The sequence below is a fragment of the Elephas maximus genome, chromosome 1 (assembly GCF_024166365.1).
Source record: "Elephas maximus indicus isolate mEleMax1 chromosome 1, mEleMax1 primary haplotype, whole genome shotgun sequence".
Lineage (NCBI taxonomy): Eukaryota > Metazoa > Chordata > Mammalia > Proboscidea > Elephantidae > Elephas > Elephas maximus.
Window position 1 is genome coordinate 226,782,981 of NC_064819.1, and position 19,332 is coordinate 226,802,312.

Genomic DNA, 19,332 nt, shown 5'->3' on the forward strand with positions numbered 1-19,332 from the left:
GAGACCCTCAATGAGATGGATCGATTGACTCAGTTGCTGCAACAATGGACTTACATATACCAACTGTCTTGAAGATGGTACAGAACCAGGCAACATTTTATTCTCTTATACATAAGGTCCCTGTGAATCAAAGCTGACTTGACTGCAGCTAAGAACAGAGGAAGACTTTTGGACAGGCTGTCATTTAATCTGTGCTCCGTTGTTTGAGTTAGAAGCTCTCTCCCTTAGCCTGAGCTGCTGCACTCCAAGACTGTTTGACTCAGTAATTCAAATGACAGAATTGAGAACATGTGGCCTCTCATATTTTTCTTATCATATTAAAATCATTGGGTGTGAAATTTTATTTTAAAAATTTCTATAATTTCTTCAGTCATTCTCAGTTCTGAATGGTGAAAAGGCCCTTCTGAATACACTTTCTTCAGCCATATTGATCTGTTTTTCTCCTGAGAGGTGTGTCGGACGTTGGTTGACCCTATGACTGATGTATGACTTAAACATGTGCTGCACATAATTTTAGTTCCTCTGGGAACACCCTCCGTCTTTATACCTCATCTGGCCTCAGAGTTCCATTTAATTACAGTTACGTTGGTATTTGGCCAAGTCACTAAAACCAGTCAGCTCTATGGGAGACAGTAAAGTTTTCATGGGCATACCAGTAAAAATGAAATTTTGCTGCAAACACACATTTTCAGCACTGTTCTTATAAATGCACAGAGAAGTTGGCAGCCTTTTGATACTTTTGGAGGGGTTTTGGTGGGTGCCAAGTGGTGCATAGCTACTGTGTGCTTGGGAAACGCTAATGAGAGGCTCGGCTTTTCTGACTGTGTGTTTTGGCTTTTTGAGATAGGTTCCACAGAGGAAGGACCTTCTTTTAAAAACCAAATGTAGACTCTGGACTTCCTCCAAGAGAGTATTGTAAATATATCAAAGCTGATACTGTACTGAATTTCTTTATAGAAAGAAAAAAGGAGTGGTTAATAAATAACACGCAGTGTTTGAAGAGAGCCCACAATTTCAAAGAGAACATCTTTCCTCGTGGCCAGTTTATTATAAACATTTTAAGTTCAAGTCCTGTTTCTCTCACCTCCCCCGCCACGTTGTCCTGTTCCATTGTATACCATGCAGACAGACACCTTGGGCCGCGTTTCTATTCCTTCTTTACTGTGAGAGCTCACTGAGGAAAAAGATGTCCGCAGAGCAGGAAGGGAAAGACAATTCTTACAAATTTTGGTTCTTCCTCCTCTTTGAACTTTTGGTTGAATGTCATCTTAAAAAAAAACAAAAACATATTGTTCTACCTCTGTGTTCGGGAGTTCAAAACAACACAACACAATACAACAAACAAAATCATGACCCAGTAAGTCATGATTCTATAATGTATGTAGTGATATTGTAACAGAGTGAAGCACAGGACAGTTTCTGAGGATATTTACAAAAATACTTCACACACACATACACACACACACACACACACACACACTGCCTTCAAGTCTTACACTAACCATAGTGTTTGAAGTCCCTGATCTATTAAAAAAAATTAGAACCATAAAATACTTGGAGGGACTTAGCGTGAGCTTGCATTCTTCATTTGACAGACGAAGACTGGTGAGAAAAGGTAGGTTACTTGCCCACTTTCTCTGCCAGCTAGTAAGGGGCTGAGCCTAGGGGTTCTGAGTTTCTTCTCACTTTTTTCCTTGTTCCTCCCACTTTCCCTACCTGTGGCGCCTTGTTACTGCCCCTGCCTTGGGCTGGAGGACCCAGGGTTTCTCTGTGAATAAATAATGTGCCTTCCAGCCTGCAGGGCTCCTGTAGCAGCACTGGGCGCTGGGCCTGCAGCTATTTTAGTTCATCTGTGCTCTGAAAGGTATGCCATAGGTAACCAAGAAAACAGGCAAGAAGATAACTTTCTGCTTATCTTATGTGTTGGATATCCTAAAAATTCCCAGCATTCAGAATTTGGGATCGAGCTTTGTCTCAACTCCTTCTTAAGAGGGGGAAGAGTGTAGAGAACACGTGCGTTTCACAGGCCATATGGAATTCTGAAGCACTCTCTCACTCTGAGAGCTGTTTAAATTATCTGTGACAACTCGTCCTGCCATGAGTCTGGATGATGGATTGTTGACAGTCTGTCTCAGAAGATGCTGGAGTCATGGTCTGCAGAGGAGCAGTCACAGAGTTTCTGAAGTGCTGAGTACATATAACCGAATCCTGGATTCTAATCGTTGTTAGGCTAGAAAACACTTGAGATACTGTTATGAAGGCCTTCTTAAAAAAAATTTATGTGGGCGGATCTCATTTTACTTTTGTGCATACCGGCATGAAAACTAAGTAAAAACAAAGATGGAGCGTATATTTATTAGAGAGCTTAGAGAACAAATAATTAAAGTCATATTATTATATTCTTTGCTTTGATGCAAAAAAAAAAATTGCATCATTCTGGACATAATGAAGTCTGGCAAATCTATTTTGACTAATCTCACCTCTAAATTCATATTGAATTTGCATTGAGCTTATGTCAGAGGCACCAAATAAATGTGTATTAAGTACATTGTTTTGGTTGTTTCTTTTTCAGATTGCTAGCTTAAAGATGAAGTATTATAAAAAATAGTTTTGAGGTTTTGTCTCTAAGTTTTTGTTTGGTTCACCCTAGTGATTTTTTTCCCCCTTATTTTGTTTTTAGGGATTTCTTGCTGAGTTTTAATGCCAGCCACTTATGGGTATCTGATTCATGAAACTGTCATGAGACAGATGTGATTGTGAGATGATTCTCTGCTAGTTGTATAAATGTAGAATGCTTTTGACTCTGGTGGCTGGTTTTCCTGTCTTTATTTTTAGGTCATTTTATGAGTGTAAATGTACACTTTATTGCAGTGTAGCCTCAGTTTGTATTATATGATCCATTTACTTACCCAGTTTCTTCCACCAAATAGTTTTCCTCTTTGAAACTAAGAGAGAGAGACATTTTCTTTGTAGAGGCAGGGCCAGAGCAGCAGAGGGATTTCCAGTAAGTGTCTGCTAACCTTTTCTGCCCTTTCTTCACTAATTCTCCTTTGAGAGAAGAGTCTCTTTTAGGCCATAGCAACTGGACAAACTCATGGTGAGTTTGGAGTATGAGGAAGTCGTTGGTTGAATCCCTGGAAAGGTAGATTGGAATGAGAGCTCGGAAGACCTTGGAAGTGTGGTTAGAGGGGTCAGGCTTAACTTGGTCTGCATCTGGGGAGGTGTAGCAGGGTTGGGCCTGGCAGGGTTGTGCTGTGCTCCGTGGCAGGTGTGCATACTGGAGCTGGGGGAGCCAAAGTGGCTATTGCAGGAGCCTGATGAGCTATTTGGAGAGTCTGCCCCAGATGGGTAAGAGAGAGCATGGAGAACTACATTTGTTTTCTAGGGTTGTGTCATGGATTGAATTGTGTCCCCCACAAGTATGTGTCAATATGGCTAGGCCATGATTCCCAGTATTGTATGATTGTCCACCATTTTGTCATCTGATATGATTTCCCTTTGTGTTATAAATCCTACCTCTATGATGTTAATGAGGCAGAATTAGAGGCAGTTATGTTAATGGAGCAGAACTCAATCTGCAAGATTAGGCTGTGTCTTAAGTCAATCTCTTTTGAGATATAAAAGAGAGAAGTGAGCAGAGAGATGTGAGGACTTCATACCACCAAGAAACAAGAGCCAGGAGAATACCGTCTCCTTTGGACCTGAAGCTCCTCCACTGGGGAAGATTGATGACAAGGACCTTCCAGAGCCGACAGAGAGAGAAAGCCTTCCCCTGAAGCTGGCACCCTGAACTTGGACTTCCAGCGTCCTAGATTGTGAAAGAATAAATTTCTCTTTGTTAAGGCCATATACTTGTGGTATTTCTGTTATAGCAGCACTAGATAACTAAGCCAGGCTGCCATATCAAATTACCACAAACCAGGTGTCTTGAAACAAGAGAAGTTTATTATCTCTCAGTTCTGGGGGCCAGAAGTCCAAAATCAAGGCGTTGGCAGGGCTCTTTCCTTTTGGAGGCTCTGAGGAAGAAATTGCCCCATGCCTGTCTTCCAGCTTCTGGTGTTTCCAGCAATCGTTGGCGTTCCTTGATTTATAGATACATCACTCCAATCCCTGCCTCTTTCTTCACATCACTGTCTTCTCTGTCTCTATATATCCTTTCTTTTTACAAGGACACCAGTCATTCAATGCAGATGCACCCTAAATCTAGAATGATTTCATCTCCAGATTCTTAACTAATTACATCTGCAAAGACCCTATTTCTAAATTAGGTCACATTATAAAGTTCCAGGTAGGTGTGAATTTGGGGGAACACTATTGAACCCACTCCTAGAACTGCCCAGACTGAGTAATTGGCTGGATGTAGGGGCACAATGGAAGGAGAAGTAAAAAATAACACTGGGTGTGCAAGCCTAAGTACCTGCGATCAAGATGGTGTTGCCAGGAGAACAGGAGCGAGTCCGAGAGAGTTTGGGTTTGATCCTCCTGATTTTTGAGATGTTGATAGGCTGTAGGGGAAATGTTCCATGAGCAAGTAGAATGACAGACATAGATGTGTAGATTTGAATTCAGCTCTGAGAGGTGTTGACTAAAACCCTAGGAAAAAGTGAAATTGTCAAAGAAGAGAGTGCAAAGAGAAAGGAGAAAAGGACAAGGGTGAATATTATTTTATGCTTAATTTTTGAAGATGGAGTAAGAATAGGAGACAAAGACGGTGCCCCAGAAAGGGTTGTGAGAGAAGGGAAATTAGTTTTCTGAAAGCCACTGAGCAGAGTAGAAGGCGAAGGAGAGTTTTTAAAGCTTGATGCACATCAGACCATTAGACTGGCCGATATATTAAAAAGTGACAGTACCTGTTGTTGGCAGGGGTACTGGGAAAGGGTAGTCTTCAAGCATTGCTGGTGGGAATGGGTATTTTGGAAAGAGTTCTGGAAGAGTCTCTTATAATTTAAAATGTACATAGCCTTTGACTAAGCAGTTTCTCTCCTGGAACCCCATCCCACAGAAATAAAAGCAGCTATATGTAATTTGTTTGTACAAGAATACCTATTGCGGCATTGTTTGTAGTGGCAAAGAACTGGAAGCCAAGTGAAAGCCTTCAACAGGGGAATGGCTGGGTAAAATGTGGGGCATCCATGCCTTGGGTTTCTATGCCACTTGACTTGGAAGGAGTCCCACAGGAAAAGAAGAGGCAAAGAACCGTGCATAATGTCAGTATTTTTTTGTAGAACATGCAATGATTAAAAAAAAAAAAAGTCATGTATATATGTTAACGCTGCTTGGGCAGAAGTAGGTTGGTAGTATGGTAGCATGGCTGAAGCCCTGGTGGTGCAGTTGTTAAGAGCTTGGCTGCGAACCGAAAGGTCTGCAGTTGGAATCCACCAGCTGCTCCTTGGAAACCCTATGGGGCAATTCTACTCTGTCCTGTAGGGTCACTAATGAGGCAGAATTGACTCGACGGCAATAGGTGTGGTAGTATGGGAGCCCTGGTGTTACAGTAGTTAAGTTCTTGGCCTCTGACCAAAAGGTTGGCAGTTAGAACCCACTAGCCTTTCTGGGGAAGAAAAGACCTGACTGCTTCAGTAAAGATTAAAAAAACAAAAACAAAAAACCTGTTGCTATCGAGTCAATTCTGACTCATAGCGACTCTATAGAACAGCGTAGAACTACCCCATAGGGTTTCCGAGAAGCGGCTGGTAGATTTGAACTGCCAACCTTTTGGTTAGATGCCAAACTCTTAACTAGTGCACCACCAGGGCTCCAAATCCTATGGAGTAGTTCTGCTCTGTCCTGTAGGGCCACTATGAGTCAGAATCGACTTGTGGCACACAACAACAACAACCATGGGAGGAGGCAGGCAGGAGGTAAATAAAAAAGACAAGACTGTTTACAAAATGTCTAAAATGAAACTGTGAAAAATTATATATATATATATGTGTGTGTGTGTGTGTGTGTGTGCGTGTATGTATGCATAAACAGAGAGGGGGAAGGATGGCCACCAAAATCTGACCTGGCTTGTGGCTATCTCAGGAGGTAGACGTAGCTGATTTTTTACTTTCTTCTTGTAAGTTTCCTGGGTTGGTTGCAAATGAATGAGAACAGGCCATTGGATTTAGAGTTGAGGAATCATTGTAAATCTTCCAGAGAACAAATGGGAGTGGAAGCCCAATTTCTAGCTGTGACAAATGGTGAGAAAGTAGAGTGAGGGTATAGTCTTTTTTTAAGAGATTTAGGCAGGAAGTCTTTGGTGCCAAAAAGAAAAAGGAAGTGGCAGCTTGAGGGGGTGACAGGGCTGAGAAAAGGCTTATTTATTCAGTAACAAAGAAATAAGGGTGAGTTTGGAAGCAAAGGAGGGGAACAAGAACATTGGAGACGGGGAGGCTTGATTCAGCAGGCCTCAGAGAAGGGAGAGTAGACTCCAAGTCTCCAGCACGGGAGGTGGGAATTCTACCACAGCACCACTACTGCCCCCTCTAGTAAAGTTGTTGTTGTTGTTAGGTGCCATTGAGTTGGCTTTGACTCACAGAGACCCTACGTACAACAGAACAAAGTACTGCCCAGTCCTGCTCCATCCTCACAATTGTTGTTATGCTTGAGCCCATTGTTGCAGCCACTGTGTCAATCCATCTCATCAAGGGTCTTCCTCTTTTTGGTTGATGCTCTACTTTACCAAACTTGATGTCCTTCTCCAGGGACTGGTCCCTCCTGATAACATGTCCAAAGTACATGGGACAAAGTCTTGCCATCCTTGCTTCTAAGGAGCTTCTGGCTGTACTTCTTCCAAGACAGATTTGTTCATTCTTCTGACAGTCCCTGGCATGTATTCAGTATTCTTTGCCAGCACCATAGCTCAAAGGTATCAATTCTTCTTAGGTCTTCCTTACTCACTGTCCAGCTTTCCCATGCCTGTGAGGCAACTGAAAACACCGTGGCTTGGGTCAGGTGCACCTTAGTCCTTAAAGTGACATCTTTGCTTTTTAAAACTTTAAAGAGGTTTTTGGCAGCAGATTTGCCCAATGCAGTGTGTCTTTTGGTTTCTTGACTGCTGCTTCCATGGGCGTTGATTGTGGATCCAAGTAAAATGAGATAAAAATCGTAGGTGGTTAAAAAATATCTGCAGATTGAATAATCAATGGTAACTTTAAAGGGGAACTTGTGTCCAGAGAATTTTTTGTGTACATTTTTTATTGTAAAAAAAAAATATATATATATATATATATAACAAACATTTGCCAACTCAACAATTTTTTCCAAGTACGGTTAGTTCTGTGACATGTTCATCAAATTGTGCCATCGTTAAACAACTTCTCTTGTCAACAGCTTCCATTTTGTGTGGTCAGTTGGGAGCACCAGCAGGAGTTTGAAGACAGAGCAGAGGGTAAGTTGGGGTTTTATTCCTTTAGCTCCTTCCTATAAGGTTGCCAAAGATGGCTGCATCCCTCAAAAAATTGTCTTGGCATTCAATTATTTGACCGTTAATGTGAGGGTTTATTTTTGGGTCATCAATTCTATTCCATAGTTTTATCCTTTTCCAAATTATTCCACCAGCATTAACAGAAACTTGGTTTCACCTAAACAACAACTGCCCTTTCCCCTCTCTCCCATCCCTCGTAACCAATAATGAACTTTGGTTTCTATATATTTGCCTATTTCATATAAGTGGGATCATAGTATTTGTCCTTTGGTGACTGACTGATTTCACTGGGCACAGTGTTTTCAAGGTTTATCCATGTGGTAGCATGTATCAGGACTTCACCTCTCTTTGTGGCCAAGTAGTAGTCCATTTTATGGATAGATCACATTTTGCTTAGCCATTCATTTGCTGATGGACATTTCTGTTGTTTCCACCTTTTGGCTTTTGGGAATAGCGCTACAATGAACATTGGTGCACAGGTTTCTGTGTGCATTCCAGCTTTCAGTTCTTTTAGGTATGTGCCTAGGATTGGGATTGCTGGGTCATATGGAAATTCTATGTTCAACTTTTTGAGTAATCACCAAAATGTTTCCCATTGTGGCTACCCATAGGGTTTTCAGTGGCTGATTTTCAGAAGTAGATCGCCAGGCTGTGTTTCCAGGGCACCTTTGTGTGGACTTGAACCTCCAATTTTTTGGTCAGCGGTGGAGCGAGTTAACAGTTTGCACCACCCAGGGACACCAGCTGGTAGAGTCAGCTGACTCATGCTTAATAACTCTTGCTTTTACTTCCCTCCCCTATTATATTGTTGATACAAAGGAACTCATGAAAATTAATTCATGAGTTGTGATGTAGCTCTCAAAACTTGATAATTTTCCACAAAATCATTTGAAAAGAAAATAAAAATAAGAAAAAAAAAAGGGTAACAGATGTGCTGAGTTCTCTACCAACAATTGTACGAAGCATACACGTATTTGAAGGCTCTTAAACGGTGGAGCATCAGCTGTGTGTGCAAGTGTGCCTGTCCGATTCTTGAGGAGCTCCTTTACAGCATCTCTGATACATTTGATGCCAGCCGGGGGCTAATAAACAACCTGGATGCTGGGCTACGTTAGTACGGTTTTCACCGTATGTGGAAAATTGCCTGTGACCACCTTGCAGAAGCAATACAGTGTCTGTTGTTGTCAAATTCCTTAGAGTTAGGAGAAGTTAAAGCTTACTGAAGAAGTACTCTAACTTCAGTAAGAAGTACTCCTTCAGATAAAGCTTACTGAAGAAGTACTGTAACTTCACTAACCTAGTTCTTCAGTTAAAGCTTACTGAAGTACTTGAACTTCAGCAAGAAGTACTCTAACTTCAGTACTCTTTCAGTTAAAGCTTACCGAAGTACTTGAACTTCAGTAAGAAGTACTCTAACTTCAGTACTCCTTCAGTTAAAGCTTACTGAAGAAGTGCTCTGACTTCAGTAAGAAGTACTCTAACTTCGGTAAGAAGTACTCCTTCAGTTAAAGCTTACTGAAGAAGTACTGTAACTTCACTAACCTACTTCCTCAGTTAAAGTTTACTGAAGTACTTGAAGGTCGGTAAGAAGTACTCTAACTTCGGTACTCCTTCAGTTAAAGCTTACTGAAGAAGTGCTCTACCTTCAGTACTCTACTTCCTCAGTTAAAGCTTACTGAAGAAGTACTCTAACTTCAATACTCCAGTTCTTTAGTTAAAGCTTACTGAAGAAGTATTCTAACTTCAGTAAGCTTTAATTTCTAACTCTAAGGAATTTGACAGCAATAGACACTGTATTGCTTCTGCAAGATGACCACAGGCAATTTTCCATACAAGTGAAAACCATACTAACACAGCCCAGCATCCAGGTTATCAGTCCCTGGTTGACATTAAATAGAGTATGGTTGCTCCTTAAATATAGGTTCCAGTTTGCAAATGTTAGGACTAACGATGGTTGTTAGCACAGTATTGCTGGGGCCTACTTGGGTCACGTTGCTGGGTTTGGCTTTGGCTTGGCAGCTGTGGATGTGTATAAAGTGAATTCCTTTTTGCGTCCATCTTAGGTTTCCTCCTTTCTGGCTTCTGTTTTGAAGAAGCGGTTTTTCAAACTAGGGCACTGAAAGAAAGGAGCCCAGTTTTCTTGTTTTTCCCCTCACCCCAGCAAAAAATTTTTACTTTAATCTGAAATCTACAATCCGTTCTTTTTTCAAGCTGTCTGATTTTAACTTGCATTTACTTAAGTCGGAAACCCTGGTAGCATAGCGGTTAAGAGCTATGGCTGCTAACCAAAAAGGTCAGCAGTTCGAATCCACCAGGCGCTGCTTGGAAACTATATGGGGCAGTTCTACTCTGTCCTATAGGGTCGCTATGAGTCGGCATCGTCTCGACAGCAACGGGTTTGGTTTTGGTTTTACATAAGTCAGAATCCGGCTACTTCGGCTGGCGGGGAATTTTAGCAAAGATGCTGCCTGTCCCCAGCACCCAGGCTTCCTGCAAGCCATGTCTCAGCCCGAAGTTAAATCTTTTGTCGTTAGGGGCCATCGAGTTGGCTCTGACTCATGGTAACCCCATGTAAAATAGAACAAAACATTGCCCAGTCTCACACCATCTTCGTGATCATTGGTAAGCTTGAGTCCATTGTTACAGCCATTTTAAGTGCCTTCGAACTTAGGAGGCTCATTTTACAGCACGATTTTAGACAATATCCTGTTGTGATCCACAGGGTCTTCCGGCTAATTTTTGGAAGCAGATCACCAGGCCTTTCTTCCTAGTCTGCCTTAGTCTGGAAGCTGCACCAAAGCCTGTGTGCACCATAGGTGACCCTGCTGGTATTGGAAACACCAGTGGCATGGCTTCCAGTATCACAACAACATGCAAACCATCACCTATGACACAGATGGCTGATTGTAGTTAAAGCTAGAGGTGCAAATGCAAAGTGTTAAGGGATCAGTGTGGCCCTTTGTGATTAGGGGCAAAAAGGGTTCTTATTTAAAATTTCATTGTAATAGCAGAGTGTTTGTCTTTCCATATTGAACCCCTGTTCTCACTCATCCTTTCCAGCTACTGCTGTCTAAATCTGCCGTTCTGCAGGTGGAGTCCAGAGGAGGTCTGGTGTCTTACAGCTGAGTTGTGCCACACTTGTGTGTTTTGTGCTGGTTTCGCCCCTCTGCTGTGCTGGGTAGCATCCTGGCCTGGAACCAGCTGTGGCGAATCACCTGAAGTGTCCAAGCAAAGATGAAGAGTCATGCATAGTTGGAGAAAGGTGGCTTTTACCCATCATCCTTCAGAGATATCTCTTGTGGGGAAAGTTCTGATTTCTGCAGTCACTCAGCTATAAGGAAACGTAGCCAGCCTTCCTCGGGCCAGGAGCCTATGTAAGCTTGAATATGTTTGTACTTTTGTTCATCGCAGTTCGAAATCCTAACTAAAGTCTTAAATTGCCCTGCTCCGTAAACCGCTTATTGAACTGCAGACTGTTGGTTTGTAAGTTGCTTAATTTCTCTGGCCTTGACTTTTCTCCATCTGAGAGATAAAGAGATTGCAGAAAGTGTTTTGTGTGTTGTCCTCAGCAACATCCTCATCTTGTTGATGCCAGTGCCAGGGATCGCTGTTACTGCTGTCAGCCACTGTCAGGTGATCCCATGCACAGTGGAACTGAATGCTTTCTGGCCTGGCGCCATCCCCACGATGGATTGTGCGTCAGACCATTGTGATCCATAGGGTTTTCACTGGCTGATTTTCACAAGTAAAGTGCCAGGCCTCTCTTCCTAGTCTATCTTAGTTTGGAAGCTCTGCTGAAACCTGTTCAGCATCATGTCATTGGTGCTACGTGCCACTGAGTTGATTCCAACTCACAGAGTCCCTATAGGACAGGGTAGAACTGCCACATAGGGTTTCCTAGGCTGTAATCTTTACAGGAGCAGATTGCCAGGTCTTTCCTCCTGTGGAGACACTGGGTGGGTTTGAACCACTAACCTTTTAGTTAGCAGCTGAGCAATTAGCTACCAGGGCTCCACCCAAGCCTCCATTGACAGATGGGTGGTGGCTATGCATAAGGTGCATTGGCCAGGAACTGAACCCAGCTCTTCCACGTGGAAGGTGAGAATTCTACCACTGAACCATGAATGCCTCATGCTAGGGACTTTACCAGGCACTTTATCAACATGTCATTTAACACTGGACAAGTCACCAAGAGCGATTCTCTCCCAGCATGCAGGGAAGGACCCAGGCTCAGAGGGTTGAAGAATTAAACAGGAGAGCTGCGTTTTGACCCACTCTGACTCCAAAGCACTTGTTCCTTGGCCTTGGCCTTGCTGTTCTTTACAGTTGTATGATTCTGTGAAAAGTATTTACCGCCACCTTTCTCTGGCAAGAAGTAAATAATTGAACAAAAGTGAATTACATCCCTGCTTAATGACAGATGGAAGTTGTCTTGAATAACTACTTTTCCAACTGAAAGATTTAAGCACCAGTATTTGAACTAGAGATTGTAAGAGCCAACAAAAATGAAAAAAAAAATGATATAAACTTTAAAATTTTATAAAGGAGTTTTCAGACCATAAATTTCCTGGAAAAAAAATTGTGTATTTTTTTTTCCCCTGAGATTGTCATAATTTGGAATTGTTTTTTTGGTGACAGATGGGTAAGTTATCACCTTTACCTGCTTTAATATTTTTGCTTTATGTGAAAAAAGAATCCTCTTCCAAAACTACTATTGTGTTTAGGTCTTCAGGACTGGGATCTTGTGAATTTGCTATTATGGTAGACTGAAGCCTATAAATAGGGACATTCAAATTAAATGTGGTGTAAATCTGTGTCTTTTAAAAAAAGAAAGCAATTACTGTGTGGGAAAGCCAAGCTATAAAAAGTAAATGATACCATAGGGGAGCCAAGTCAGGGTTTCACTTTCCTAAGCAAACGTCCCTGCGTTTCTCACCCATTTTGTGTCCTGCACCGTCAGAGTGGAGAGCACCAGTGTTAGAATTCAGTACAGGGGCAGAACACTGGAGCTCAGCCCTGTGGCATGCATCCTACAGATAAAGATGCAGATCTGGAGAGGTGACGTGTGTTCAGACGCTCGGCTTGTACTTTGTTAAATGTCATTGTAATTATCTTGCATCTTACAGAACCAGGTTTTATTTAAATAAAAGTGGGAGTTATTTAATGTGTGCCCAGATACATTGTAATATTGTTTTCTTCATAGTTAACATTAATTTCATTGAAAATATGTGTGTCTTTGATTAAGGAAGCTAGAATAAAGCCAGTTGCCCTTGAGTCAACCCCAACTCCTGGAGACTCCATGTGTGTCAGGGTAGACCTGTGCTCCATAGTGTTTTCAATGGCTGATTTTTCGAAGTAGACCACCAAGCCTTTCTTCTGAGGTGCCTCTGGGTGGATATGAATCCCCAACCTTTTACAGTTAAGAGCCAACACTTAACCCTTGGCACTACCTAGGGACTCCCTGACTCTGGAATTTAAAAAAACAAACACATAAACAAAAAACCATTTACTGTCGAGTTGATTCTGACTCATGGTGACCCCTGCTATGTGCCACAGTATAACTGTGCTCCATAGGGTTTTCAGTGGCTGTGATGTTTTAGAAGTAGATTGCCAGGCCTGTCTTCCGAGGGGCCTTTGAGTAGATTCAAACTGCCGACCTTTTGGTTAACAGCTGAGCGCTTAACTGTTTGTACCACCCAGGGACTCCCTGAAGCAAGAATACCAAAAACCAAACCCATTGCTGTTTAGTTGATTCTGACTCATAGCAACTGTACAGGACAGAGTAGAACTGCTCTATTGGGTTTCCAAGGCTGTAATCTTTACTGAAACAGACCGCCACATCTTTCTCCTATGAGCAGCTAGCTGGTGGGCTCGAACCACTGAGCTTTAGGTTAGCAGCTGAACGCTTAACCACTGTACCATCAGGGCTTCTGAAGCTAGAAGAACCCATTACCGTGAGTTGATTCCAACTCACAGTGACCCAGAGTAGAGCTGCACCATAGGGTTTCCAAGGAGCAGCTGGTGGATTTGAACTGCTGACCTTTTGGTTAGCTGCCGAGCTCTGAACCACTGCACTACCAGGGCTCCTAAGCTAGAACAGTATCTGCCAAATTTGCTGATGACGTTTTAAAACCTATTTTTGTGCACATACAAAAACACACATGAGCCCTTTTTTAAAAAAACAAAAAGGAGGAAGGGAAGGAAAAAAACAAAACAAAACCTGGAGCATTGTGAAAAGGGCTTGGACCTTTTGCTGTTTAGTGGCTGGAGCTAGGTCCCGCCTGGCAGTTCTGAGGACCAGGGACAGTGGGGACTGGTCTCTACATTTCTCGGTAATTCCATCTCGGGAATCTAATCGGTTCTCTTACAGTTCTTTCTTGCTCAGAGGGGTTTGGCAGTCCTGCTGGGGCTCTGATAGTGATAGGCTGGGCTTCTACATGGAAGCATAAAACAACTTATATCCAGGCATTTTTGCTTTGTCTTCTTAAAGTGCTACACAGTTGTGGTTGAGTACTAGGTAAAAAAGAGCCTCTAGCGAGAGGAGTCTTAAGACCTGGGTAAGCTGTCATGCTGTAAAACGCTAAACAGCGTTCCCCTTAGGGACATGTTCAGAATTTCAAAGGATAACATCTTTATTCATTCCTCAGCAAATCCAAATGATCTTGGCATCATTTCTGACATGCTTTTCCCAGGGTTCCCAGGAAGGATCATCTCTTTGTAATAAGAATGGACTGTCTCTCATTTTTGCTTTCCCTCTCCTCCGTGGGGGTAGAATGTTTTAATGCAAAGCAGAGACTTTTCTTTGCAAAATTCAGTGTGGTGACTTGTCATGTTCTGAGGGACATGGACCACTCAGAACGCTGGGAAGGGTTGGAGATGTTTCTGGAACAAGGGCTGCACACTGGAGGTGATACACCCAGGCAGGGCTGGCGGCTTCCAGGGCCTGACACACCATGATTTACACAGCAGCCTGTGTGGCCCCTTGGCCCTGGAGCAGCCTCTGAAATTGTAGAGGCAGGGCCGTGGTTCTACCGTGAGAACTTGAGAGTTCAAGTCTAAGACTGTGATTCTGGCATCAGTCGAGTGTGGGTTCACGCCCGCGGTGGGGACTTGAGGAGAAGCTGTCGTAAGCTCACACACACCCTTTGACCTGGGGCACTGCCTGTGATCAGGGGAGGCTGATTGTACACATTGCTGAACCTGTACAGCAGAGCAGTGGGTTGGGAATAGAAAAAACTTAGTTGTTGTAACATCATTTGTTGTGTTCTCCATCTTTTCTCTGTGGGAAACACCACCTTGGTCATATTCTACGTCTCCATGTAACTTGGATCTGGTTCTGGACTCTTATTTCTGTTCAATAACAAACTGTTAAAATGACAGTAATTTTATAGGATATTTTGCCATTTGATATGGCAAATACTCCCTTGTTATTCTGTTTTTCGAAGCTTTCCTTCTTGGCTGTTCTCAGTAATGTTATTCTTTCAGATGAACGTTAGAATTATTCCGTCAGGTTGCATTTGAAAACCCATCCTGGATTGCGTTGAATGTATAGTAAATTAGGGGAAACTGATTTCCTATTGATTTGAATCTTGAGTGATGGGAACAGTTAGCATGCTTAGCCGCTACCTGGAAGGGCAGAGGTTTGAGTCTACCCATAGGTGCCTTGGAAGAAAGGCGTGGTGATCTACTTTTGAAAAATAAGCCATCGAAAACCTCATGAAGCACAGTTCTACTGTGACACACACGGGGTGGCCGTGAGTCAGAATTGACTCAATGGCAACTGGCTATCTAGGAATATAGACTGTCTTAGAACTTTTTAGGTTTTATTTTATGCTCTTTAGTAAAATTTTTAGGTTCTTTGTTTTAATAGGTAGTACATGTTATTGTTAATTTCTTCCTAGTCATTTAGTAATTTTTGCTGCTGAATGAAAAAGGATTTTCTTCCTCAATTACATTTTTAATTGGTTATTACTGATCTATGGGAGACTATCGACTTTGTATATTCATCATATTGTCCTCTTTCCAAACTTAATAATTCTAACCCATTTCAATTGACTCTTTTTTATTTTCTAAGTAGACATCATTCTTAAAAATAGGAGCAATATCTATTCCTCATTTCTTTTCTGGTCTTACTGCAGTTTAGTTCCTTATAAAAAAATTTGGTAACCTTTCCGTCTATACTTAGGGCGGTATATAACACAAGGATTTGCTATTCTTTGAAAGTTTAATAGTCATAACCTGTGGAAGCAACTGGGCTTAAATTTTCTTAAATCACTGTGTTGCTGTGTTGTTGTGTGCCATCAAGTTGATTCCAAACTCTTAGTGACCTTATAGGACAGGATAGAGCTGCCACATAGGGTAGATTCCGAGGCTGTAATCTTTATGGAAAGGAGCCCTATTGGCTCAGTGATAACGCACTAGGCTGCTAACCGAAAGGTCAGCAGTTGGAACTTACCTAGTGGCTCCAAGGAAGAAAAGACCTGGTGATCTGCTTCTGTAAAGATTTCAGTCTAGAAAACCCTATAGGACAATTTTGCTTTGTTACACTGGGTCACTATGAGTTGGAATCGATTTCACGGCCCCAAACAACAACAGTCTTTGTGGAAGCTGACTGCCACATTTTTCTAGCCCTGAGCAGCTGGTAGGTTCAAACCGCCAGCCTTTTAGTTAGCAGCCGGGAGCTTAACCACTGCACCACCAGAGCTCCTTTTATTACTGTATGATAACTTTTTAAAATTACAAACAGAGTTTGAGAAGGGAGGGAGGGTGATAGCGCGGCACCTGGAGGGGATGAAAACTTGAGGAAGGGAAATGAAACCCGCCTAGATTAGGAGGGAGAGGTGGAATGTTTTGGAAAGAGATGAAATAAAGTCTCTTTTATTTTATTTGCTAAAATCAAGTCTCTAAAGAGCCTGCCAGAAATTGGCTGTAATGCACAGGTAAAGGGATTATCCACAGGTAGGAGTGACACTTCCAAACTCCCCCTCCCCCAGGCAAGAACTTTTCAGTGTCATTAGTCCAGGTTGAGAGGAAAACCCAGTTTATTCCTCAGCTACTTCACAGTCAAATTGGGATGAATTTTAGCCTAGGAAAACAAAGCAAAACAAAACAAACAAAAACCAGAGAAAGAGCTTAAGGTGTTACAGTTAAAACTGAACTGCCTTCTGTTGGTGAAGAAATTGCTTTTAAAAGTCTTGTGATAGCTGCCCAGATTTTCGAACTATGATCCCCTGAAGAGATTCAGTTTGAGTGGAACTGCAGGATTTGACCGTGGCTAGCTGTGAGAAGGAATTCGCTGATGGTCTCTGCTCCTGTCCTGCCTCCCAATCACAAGTCTCCTGGTATTATTGTTCACCCCACTGCTAAAGGGGCACCTGCTTAGATACTCAGTACTATTGGGAATGCTTGGTGATACGGGACTTTCTCTGAGTCTTCTTGTTGTTGGGGAAGATGTTTTAGCTACCTTTCCCCCACTTCGTGGAATACTTTGTTGTTGTTACATGTCGTCAAGTCTTCCGACTCGCAGAGACTCCATGTACAACGGAATGAAACGCTGCCTGCACCATCCTCACGATCGTTGCTGTGTTTCAGCCCATTGTTGCAGCCACTGTGTCAGTCCATCTCATTGAGGGTCTTTCTCTTTTTCGCTGACCCTCTGCCTTACCAAGCACAATATCCTTCTCCAGGGACTGCCACCAATTTGTAAATCCGGGAAGAAGGCTCCTTTTCTCTAAGGGTGGACGTTAGGTTTCAGATTTGCTGGTCGCTGTAGAATTTTTGGGGCCGTGTGGCCTGAGTTTATAGGTCAACCATGGAGATTCCATAGCCTTCCAGATAATGAGGTTAAACCTCTCATTGAGTGAGTTTACTGTGCTTAGATCTTGCTAGAAGACCTGGAAAATAAAAGATAAGGAAGTCTCTGACGTAGTAATGACGTCTAATAGGCTGCCCAAAGGTATTTCTTTTAGTCTTAATACTAGTCCATACTTTGTAATGATCAGGATATAATAATTTGAGAATGCATTCTTGTTTTGTTAAAATGAGTTTCTTTGAGGCTCTTTGCCCTCCTTGATCATTGTTATTTCTCTTTTTCATAGATGGCAAAGAATTTTTATGAAATTCTATGTAACTGGTATTAATGGGACACCTCCTAATACTTTTAACCCTTTGATAGTATGCTGAAACCCCCAGTGTGAAAATGCATATTTACGAATACATATGGTTGTTGTTAGCTCGTCAAATGTATTATTTAACCTGTCAGTTTCTTTGTTTTTAAAAGGCTAAGTACATTTGTGCTTTTGGATATGTTATGTATTTATTAGAGTTAGTCAAGATAAATCGAAATGTGCCTTTGTGAAAGACTCAGTCACTGGTACTGGTATTTCAAATAATTTTATTTCTGCCTTTTTTATAATTACCTCCAATTCTTCTTATTAGTTGTGTCACATTACCAAAGATTTTTGTGTGTGTGTGTTTGATTTTGAAAATGAAGAGGTGGTTCGCCTGGATGTTATTGTGCCTTTCTGGCCTTTTAAGGCCAAACAAACTGCAGAGCATGTGTTTAAATAAAAGAAATTAAATGCATCAGGAGAGATTTCTGTGTCAAGGGTTTAAGGATTTAAAAGGTAACATTATTAATTAGAATGATCGTATTTACTTAAATGTATGAGGAGAGATTTCTGTGTCAAGGGTTTAAGGATTTAAAACATACCATTATTGATTAGAATGATCGTATTTACTTTCCTTACTTTTGGGTGGAATCAAAAGGAAGGGAGAGTCCTGGAATGAAAAGCACATTCTATGTGTAATTTGAGGCATCCATAAGACAGTTGGAAACCCTGGTGGCATAGCGTTTAAGGCTACGGCTGCTAACCAAAAGGTAGACAATTTGAATCCACGAGGTGCTCCTTGGAAACCGTGTGGGGCAGTTCTATTCTGCCCTATAGGGTCGCTATGAGTTGGAATTGACTCAAAGGCAATGTTTTTTTTCTTTTTTGTGAGACATTTATTGTAGTTCATGTTTCAAAGTTCAGAAGAAGAAGACCAGGGGCTGTTAACTGGGGTAGAAAAGTTGCAGCTCTGTGAATACAGCTTTGATATGGCAGGAGAACCTCTCAAAATACAGGAAATACTATAAAATATAGAATATGCTCTATGAAATATGGACTGAAGATCTGTGGGAAAAAATGTCTAGTTTGCTGAGAGAAGCTGCAGTAATGTGGGAAAGAAAGTTATGTTTGTTCTCAACAATCTCAGCCATTTTGCCAAAATGTTTTCCTCAGTGTTTCTGTATTCTCTCCTTGTCTGTCCACATGTCCTAAGCCTGTGTGAACCTGTCTGCTTGTCTGCAGACAGGAATTAAAGTTTGGAAAGGTTAAATTGTGATCCTTTCCCCACTTCCCACTCACCATGTGATACACAGAACAGATCACTCCGAACGTTTACGTTTGGAAACAGGGAGGCTGATAGCTATCTATCGTGTGGCGTTAATCATGAAATCTCTTGTCCACACAAACTAAATTAAATGGAGAATTAAGGCATCTGCCGAAATAATTCAGGGGGAATCCTTTGAGGATGACCAAGATTTGTTTTCTTCATTTCTTCATTCCGCATCTAAGACTCAGGAGATTAAAAAAAAAAAAAAAAAAAGCAGTGTGTCCCAGGTGGCTTGCTGTAAGTGAATGCCCTTCCTGCCACTGAAAACCCAAAACCCACAGCCATCGAGTCGATTCTGACTCATAGTGACCCTATAGGACAGAGTAGAACTGCCCCATAGGGTTTCCAAGGAGCGGCTGGTGGATTCAAACAGACTTTGGTTAGCAGCTGAGCTCTTAACCACCGTGCCGCCATGACTTGTGTGTAAGCGAAAGGAATCCTTGGTCCATAGAAGAACCATTTCCCCCAATATTTTCTGCCTTTGA

The 19,332-nt window shown here is 42.0% G+C and overlaps 1 protein-coding gene across 9 annotated transcripts in view; it reads left to right on the forward strand.

Annotated features, from left to right (window-relative positions):
* The window catches only part of TIAM2 (TIAM Rac1 associated GEF 2), a 352,591-nt gene that overhangs the window by 81,277 nt on the left and 251,982 nt on the right, over positions 1–19,332 (forward strand). For 6 of the 9 annotated variants that reach the window (XR_007519667.1, XM_049904306.1, XM_049904295.1 and 3 more), the window contains exon 2: positions 7,318–7,375. The exons of the other annotated variants lie outside the window; for them this stretch is intronic. The gene's annotated coding sequence lies outside the window, so the exon portion shown is untranslated. The remainder of the gene's footprint in view (positions 1–7,317; positions 7,376–19,332) is intronic. 9 annotated transcript variants of the gene reach the window in all.